Below are 8976 nucleotides of genomic sequence, written 5' to 3' on the forward strand. Positions count from 1 at the left end.
TAGAGTAAAGAAAACACCAATTCAAGAGGTACCAAATTTTTATACTGATGCAAACAAAATGGGAACGGCAAGTTATAAGCCAGATAAAATTAGCAAGGTGATCAAAAGTCTGTATACATTGGTTCAAAAGTCAGAATTGTATGCTATCCTTATGGTATTATTAGATTTCCCTAACCTCTTAAAGTAATTACTGATTCCCTGTCATTTTGCATATAGAGTATGCTGAATTTGTACCTGATAACTCCAAATTAACTTTGTTATTTATACAATTGCAACAGGCCATAAGAAGTAGAAATTACCCATTATATATTACACATAATTAGTCTCCTACAGGTTCGCCTGGTCCATTAGCTCAAGGAAATGATGAAATTGACAAATTACTAATAGGAAATGTGTTAGAAGCCTCAAAATTTCATGGAAAACACCATGTTAATGGGAAAGGTTTAAAGAAAAAAAATTCCATCATTTGACAACAGGCCAAAGAAATAATAAAGTGTCCTACATGTCCTCTGTACAATCAAATTCCATTACCTGTTGATAGTAATCATAGGGGCAACCAAAGAAATGACATCTGACAGATGGATGTTTTCCATTTTGCAGAATTTGGAAAACAAAGTCATGTCCACCATACCACTGATACATACTCAGGGTTTCAATGGGCAACTGCCTCAAGTTCTAAAAGGCTGATTGTATAATTACACACTTACTAGAAGTAATGATGATTATGGGGACACCTGCACAAATTAAAACCTGATAATGCTCCTGCATATGTATCCAATAAGATGCAACAGTTCTTTGAATATTACAATGTATGTTACTGGTATACCACATAATCCCACAGAATGAGCAGCTATAGAAAGAGCCGATTGTACCTTAAAGATGCTTATTAAACAAAAGGGAGAGTAAAACCCCCCAGGGACAGACTAAACAAATGCATTGTTAATTTGCCCATCTAGATAGATAGAAGATCGTTGCCCTGGTCCCTTAGGTGGGGTGGGTAGGTTTGGTCATTTGATGTTTTATTATTGTCATCATCTAGGATGGAAGGTTATTATTGGTTATGATCAGGGACTGATAAAAATTTAAAATCATTTTGTTTGAATTATTGTATATTAGACATTTCAGGTATTTTGTTTCATTATTGTATATTGATACAAATTAATGGGTGTGTACAGGATTTTGTGCTATCTAGATGAGCAAATTATACCTTATCAATTGGATCAAAGGTTATTGTGTGGTGCGTTCTTTCATGTGGCAACTTAATTGAGATCAGGGGAAGGTGCAGTGGGGCACACCAAGCCGGCCACAGAATTGGGATATGAATGCCTGGAGTGGTAACAACCCGCCAAGGGGACTGTGAGTGAAAGCAGCATGGCAAGGTGCCACTGTGGAACGGCTGCGGACTGCCCGGGTTAGAGAGTACCTTGGGGGCAGCGTGGAACCGCTGAGATAGAGGTGCCCCACAGTGCCATGCGGCCCCACGGGCGACAAGAGAGAGATAAAAGTACAGGTGCGGGCTTAGCGCAGGAATAAAAGGTTCAGGAGTTATTTTGTTTTTTTTTTTTTAATATTTACTACAGAAATTGTATATTGATGGAAATTTAACTTTTTGTTTGAATTATTGTACATTGATAGAAATTTGAAATTGTTTTGTTTGGAGTATTGAATGGATATTTATAAAAATTTAAGGTTGTTTTGTTAGATTGTACATATGCCATTTATTGAAATGTGATGGTTCTTACAAGTATTTCCATTGTGTGCAGATTGTTAAGGACAGAGAAAAGAACAATTCTTAAACAAAAAGGGGATATGAAGTAGAAACTTCTAGTTCTTTGGAAAGTTATGCCAAATGACATTTTGCTGGGGCACATGGATGAAAGGATGTCTTGCTAAAGCAAACTCATGAAAGACTTTCCCTGAGGCAGACACAGGTGGAAGGATGTTTGGATAGAGCAGACACATGAAAGGACATTTGATGGAGGAGTATAAACATGACCCCACGGACAGTGGGAGGTGGGCTCTGCGCTTTGGTTTGTTCTGCCTCAGTGTTGTTCACTAAAGACAGGCATTGTTCACTTTATACAGTGTTGTTGAGCTCAACATGGGATAATGCGGACATTGAGAGAACTGCCATTGCGGATGTGGTGCTGGGCATAAAACCTAATTTGTGCACATTTGGCAAGTACTCTGCCACTGAGGGCATCGCTGGACCTCGTTTTGTGAGACAGGGTTGTAGGAACAAATGTTTTGCAACCTATTTTTAATAAGGTTTCAACTTCTCCTCTACCCAGCAAAGGTAGTAGAAGAAAAGTTACTAGGATAATGGGGAATGGATCTGTTCTGCAAGAACAGGAGGGATTTGCTGCTGTGAGCTGTTTTTAGTAAGTGTCAGGGATGCTGACACAGAAGCCAGCAGGAGCCTAAGGATTAGGGCTTGTTCACATGGACTTTGACTACCTTGCTTCTGCCCTGAAAGACAACATGCAGCATGGCTCCAGGTTTGTGCAGAAAAGCCCCGCGTCCCCCAAAATAGCCTTCCTTATAGCTGAAGATCTGAGGCTGAGATCTGCCTACCCAGCTTCCTGCCTGAGGGAAGGGGGAAAACAGAGGGAACCAGGTCAGCCCAGGCCTGAGGACAGGACATTTCAAAGGAGTGGTCCACAGGACTTGGGCTTGGGCTTGCGAGGGGCTGTGCTAAAGTTGTCCTGTTTCTGCTCCCTATGGGGAGGTAGAGGTCATCAGAGGCTCACAGAATGTCCGAAAACTGAAGATATTCACAAAGGGGCCATGGTGTAGGATACGGTAGTTCTTCTGAGCTATGGCAGGGTCAAAATGGGGGGTTGGAGTAGAGACCATCAATCATACCTATCTGAAAGTCCTTTGAGAAATACAGATGTGACCCGAGCAAGTTTAAGCCTCATAGCCAGCAGAGGGCACATGTCTCCAGATAGATAGTCCAATCTGTGAAATGCTTGGTGGGGCTGCTGATATCCAAGATCTTGGTGGGGCTGCTGATATCCAAGATCGGGGCTTTATCAATGGCTTTGGGCAGAAGCAGTGGTGGTTCTTCAACACGTACCACACCTGCACGAAACATCCATGTTTAACTACAGCGATGGCTGATGATCACTGAGCAGTCCCTAAAGATCTGATACTGCTTGGGAGACCAAAAGGGGGGAGCTAAGAGGCTGAAGCATTATTACCCTTGTTCCAGGCCTCCTTACAACTTCCTGTGACATTGTTTCAGCATCACAGAACTGGTACAGTCCAACTGTTGGCAGGGACACCCATGGGCCCAGTTTCTTACTAGGTAGAGTAGGGGCTGTTTTTGTTCCCCCAAAGGTGTGACATGTGACTTCCAGATGATTTTCATGCCCCCCATCCCCATTGTTGAAAATTCTGGAACTGTGAGAGGCTGAATGTGAGTCCCTGTGGGTGTGGCTGCCTCTGGAGGCTCCCTGCCGGACTGATTCCACTGTTTATGAAACTCTGGGTTTCTGGGAAGATGGTCAGTTGGCAGAGGCTCCGTTCAACTTGTGACATCAGAAAAGTGGGAGCAGATGACCTGTGTGAATCCAGGCCACACTCTGGCTAATGAGTCTCTCCCTGGGGAGACGTTGGGGGAAAATGCAGTTTTTCAGTAAGACAAATATAGCATAATCAAGACGTCTTGTGTAAACATGGCAACTAGTTATTAGCAACACATTGATTACTAGAAAATTGGTGCTTGTAGATTTGAAGCAGTCTCACTTCAACAGAATGTTTGCGTGATGATATATTTATTAGCTAGCTTAGGTTAGCCATTCCACAATGTATGTATATTCCAAAGCATGGCACTCTGTGAAAAAATGTGTGTGTGTGTGTGTGTGTGTGTGTGTGTGTGTGTTTACCCATGTGTACCACAGTGTGCATGTGGAGGTCAGAGGTTACATTTCAGGAGTTGGCTATCTTATACCTGATCAAGCACAAGCAGCTCAGGTCGTCAAGTTTGACAGCAAGTGTCTTTACCCACTAAATCATCTGCTGGCCCAGACTCTACTTTTTAAACCAGATCCAGATCCTAAGAGTTCTGGGGCCAATGAGGCCCTTGAGAATCTCAGCTGGGTTTTCTTGCCTTGAAGGAATGAATGCCTGAGGTAATTGGATGGATTTTAGGACTTTGGGGAGTAAGTAGTCTGTGAGTTCCTGGATACTTAGCAACATCTGACTCTACCCACAAGACAACAGCAGGCTCCGTTTCCTTGCTTCTAGTTAGGATAGCTATAAATGTATCCAGTTATTTTGAGGTGTTCCCTGGGGAAGTCTTCCCCTATCCCTACCCCTCCCTCTCACACACATAGTGGAAACCAAAACTTTAGAACATTTTAAGTTTGGTTTTTGTCCTCGAGCTCTCTGAAAGAAGGCTGTGGAAACAAAGGAAAGGAGACACCCTAGGGTGTTTGTCACTTTTTGTCTGGCCATTCGTGGGGAAAGGAAGTGCCAATGCAGGCGCTGGGGTACCTCAGTGTTGCCCCACATTCAAGATAAAAGGCCATGACAGCAGCTCAGGTCTTGCTCTCTCTGGGAGGCTCAGAGCTCTGCTCCCGACAAAGGTATGACACATTTTGGGGTGCAAGCTCCTCACTTCTCCACCCATGTCTTCTTAGCTAGGAGAGCGTGGCCACTGTGCATTCTCTTGTGTCTCCAGTTGTGACCCCAAGGCATCAACCTTGCCCTTTGTCTGCACGATCAATTCAGCAAATAGACTTTGTCTCCCCGAGCTCTGCCCCACTCCAAGTCTCCCAAGAGAGCACCATGGGCAGGCACTAGCACCAGCTCCAGGACAGTCTGAGTTCCAGCATCAAAGCTGAATCAACGCAGTAAGAGAAGCTCATGCTTCACAGAGGCTGTGACCTGGAACTGGGACCCAAGTGCCTGGCCAGTCCAACACTGGCAGCTACCGTCGCATTATTTTAACATATTAGCTAGCAGATTTGGAGTCCAGGGAGGGTCCCGATTTCTCCTTTATAAACAGTGACTTCTAACATGTTTCCTGTGGTGAAGAACAAGCTAAGCTTTCCAGGTCTCTTTACAAAGGGCATTAAATGGACTCAAAAATTATATTTTCAAGAGGACCACCTCCCAAAGGCCTCATCATCTAATAGTTAACAATTTCAAAATAAGAATGGTTGCTAGGGAGAGGCACAAGTATCCATCCCATAGCAACACCATATAGTTCCAGCTGCACAAGAGACCAGAAGCTGAGCATGGTCGTGCATGCCTTTAATCCCAGCACTTTGGGAGCTGGAAAAGGAAAGGGGAAGAGAAAGAGACTAGAAAATTTTCACCTTAATAATCCTTAATAACGAGATTCCCAGTTACGTGGGGGATATGGTGGGGAGCTATCTGGAAAATACCATGTCCATGTCTTGACTGCAGTGATTATACGGATAATTTGTCAAAACATGCTGAAGCGCACGTTTGGGAAACTAGAGCATCTCAGTAGATCTGATTACACTTTACAAAGAACAGTGCTGGAGACCTAGACCTAGGCCTGGTGGTGTGGATGTGGGATAGCTCTCCTGCCTGCTGGCCCTGTCCCTCACCTGGGCAAAACAGGAGAGCTGGCCCTGGCAGTGCAGATGCAGGAGAGCTGGTGGGCTGATCAACTCCATTGTCACCCAGGCCTAAATCCAGGGCTTTGAGTTGACCCACCTCCATCTAGGAAGGGGCTGGTCTTACAGAACCAAAGCAGCAAGATGTCCACGATACCAGGCAACAACAGGATATCTGAGGAGACTGGGTGAGGATCCAGTAGAGACAGAGTAGGAGAAGCCAGAGGCCTTGAACCTCAGCAACATTTGCTAGTTAAGATGTGTGTTCAAAAGGGTATACAGTGTGACACATACTGTAACACACTGCAACTTTTGTTTTTATTTTCATTTTTTGTTTCCTTTGAGGGGAAGTTTGCTAGGGCAGAGGGCCGATATGGAGAAAAGTGGGATTGGGGTGCATGCTGTGAAATTCACACATCAATAAACACTTTGTTTTAAAAAGGAGGAGGAGGAGAAGGTGAAGGAGAAGAAGGAAGAGGAGGAGAAAGAGGAGGAGGAGGAGAAGAAGGAAGAGGAGGAGAAAGAGGAGGAGGAGAAGGAGGAAGAGGAGAAGGAGGAGGAGGAGGAGGAGGAGGAGGAGCACAGACGGGTATTTTTGTAGGGACAGATGAGAACAGAGTAGAAAGCTGTAAGGACAGACATTGAGACTAGGAGTAGATCAGGTACACTGCACAGGATGGCTCAGAACAAGCCAGCAGGGAGGTAACGGACTGTGGGAGAATTGGGCCTCTAAATAGGAAAAAAAAAAGGACAAATTACCTACCTCAGAACACACATAAAATTAAAGTTTGTTTAGGGAACAAGGCTAAAGACTTAACTCCCCAAAGCAAAATATCAAAAAGTCTAAAGTAAAGCGTGAAGGAATGGGTTGATGGCAACAGGAAAAACATGTCTCAGAGCATATTTTGGCAGTCCAAATCACTTGGGCGTTTTCTATGCATGGACTCCATTCCAGCTTCTGGGCTACACATCTCCCTCTGTCCTAGCTTTGTCAGGATTTGCGTGTGCCCTCTCTCCCCTACTGCAACACCACTGTCATGGTGGTGTGAGGGCGGAACCCAGGTCTCACACATAGTAAGTGCTCCCTACCATGAAAATCTTTAGTTGTTGCAGTGGGTAGTTCCTTCTTGGATACCTTTCCTTCCTGTCTTAAGAGGTCTTTTGGCAATTTTTCTTTAGCACTCTTGATGTAACATGCTCTTTGCCTTCCATGTATAATGGAGAAATGAACACCCCATTTCTGAAATATGTGTTAATCCTACCTAACAAAAGTAAACACCACCAACTAAAAATTTCTGGTCTAATTAAGCAAGCTCTATTTTCTGTCAGTCAAGGCTGTCTTCCTAAAGAGTGGTTTGAGAGATCATCTCTGAACATAGGAAAAATGGTTTTGTTTTGTTTTTTTTTAAATAGCCCTAAAACTTCAAAGGTAGGGGATTCCAAGGATTTTTGGTTACATAGGATTATTTGGCAGACCATCTTATATTATCAGGATGGAGGTCTAGGTATAGGGTATTGAAAAATTCCAGCAAAGGGTCAAGTCAGGGTCAAATCCAAGTTTTGCAGAAAACAGGAATGAACTTTCTTTGACCTTTTAACAAGATGGCTTCAGTAGTTTCTAAGGGATGTGCCTAATTGGAGCTGTCCATGGTGTTGGCCTTTCTTTCCTGACTCAGTCTACCCCCTTCATGAAATACCAATGCAGGAGCTGTCCGCAGTGGCGACACCTCCTCCTAGCCTCCCCAAGCAGCTTAGCAGTGATGTTGCCTCAGCCATGGACCCAATGCAAGGGAAAAGGGGTAAAAAAATGCCACCAATCACTGAGCAGAAAACCCCACCAATCTCTGAGCTTCCCACAAAACCCCACCAATTCCTGAGCATGAAACTCCAACAATAGGAAAACTCACCAATCGCTGAGCTCCTCAAGCTCAGGACTTGAAATCCCACCAATCCTCAACCTGGAAATCTCTGCCCTAAGAAATCCTACATAAGCCCTGCTCTTTGTTCACAGCCTTGCTGTCTGCTCCTGGAAGCAGAGGCAGCCACTCCTGGATTTGACCGCCCTCTCCCTGGACCCTCCAGTAAATATCTTTCATGAGATTTGATGCCTGCCATGATGCATTTTAGCATCAGAAGAAGCCAAGAAGCAAGGAAGAGAAGTGGAGGGGGGCTGAGGCTCCTGAGCTCAGCTGGGGATCCCCTCGCCTGGGAGCTGTGACGTCTCTTGCTGAAGAGGCTTCCTCTCGGAGCTATGTGGTTTCTGGGCTCCTGTGTCTCAGGATGCTCTTCCATTGGGACACTGTCCCACCTCAGAGCTGGGTGGTTGCTAGGTTCCCATGTCTATCCTTCCATTGGGATACTCTCTCTGCTAAGAGCTGTGTGGTTCTTGGGGTTCCACACCTTCCCACCTGAAAGGAACACTTACAGCTTAAAATAGAATCAGGCTGGTTCATTACGTGGAGAAGTTCAAGTGAGATCAAATGGGCACTGAGAACCATTTAACAGATTAGAAAATCTAGGTCACCACTGGGCTGCAGCCTGGCTCACTGAACGTCACCAAACACATTCATTAAGGACTTTGCACTTCGATATAGAGCAAAGACGTGAGCAACAACAAAACTGTGTCTATTTAGCCAGCCCAGGCTGGAAGGGTGTGGACTGAACTGGAATCGCTTTGTCTGGGTGCACGGAAAGCATCAGGAGATGGAAAACCTCAGTGTAGACATTTTCAAGTGGCCTGTGAAAGAAAGGGAGAGAAAGGCCTTCTCCCCTGAGCCCAGTTAAGGTGACCTCTTTATCCATTAGAAAATGTCATGTGCAAAGGTGGCAGTTTGCGTTGGTGACGTCTCTGGAGACAAGGTCTTTGGGAATATCACCAGGTAGTGCACATTTGTCTCAGGAAACTTTCTGAGGTAGTTTACCCATAAAAACATATGGGCAAAGTTTCCACAAGGGGTCCTTCTTATCGTCATTGTGGCGCCTTTTATCTGCTGTGCTAAGCGGTGAGCATGACTGCACCGCGGTGCGGTGCAGGGCTCGGACAGGGGTGGGCGAGCACTCACCGGGCACCGGGCACCATTTAACGGATTAGAAAATCTAGGTCACCACTGGCCCGCAGCCTGGTATTCTGAATGTCACCGAACAGATATTCCTTAACGAATATAAATGCCTTTCCCAACATCGCACCGTCAAATGTACTAATGACCAAGCCAATGGGAACAAAATCCTCTGCCCGCGGGCTCCAGCACAAAGAGCCAGAAGTAGCTGTGGTTGTGTGATTTGCGTCACTTGCGTACCCTACTAGCGGCAACGCGTTCCTTAAAACAACTTTTCCAGTGTCGCACCGCTCCCCGCCCCTTCCGGCCTTTCGCAAGTTCCGGAT

The sequence above is a fragment of the Rattus norvegicus genome, chromosome 4, assembly GCF_021556685.1.
Source record: "Rattus norvegicus strain SHRSP/BbbUtx chromosome 4, alternate assembly SHRSP_T2T, whole genome shotgun sequence".
Lineage (NCBI taxonomy): Eukaryota > Metazoa > Chordata > Mammalia > Rodentia > Muridae > Rattus > Rattus norvegicus.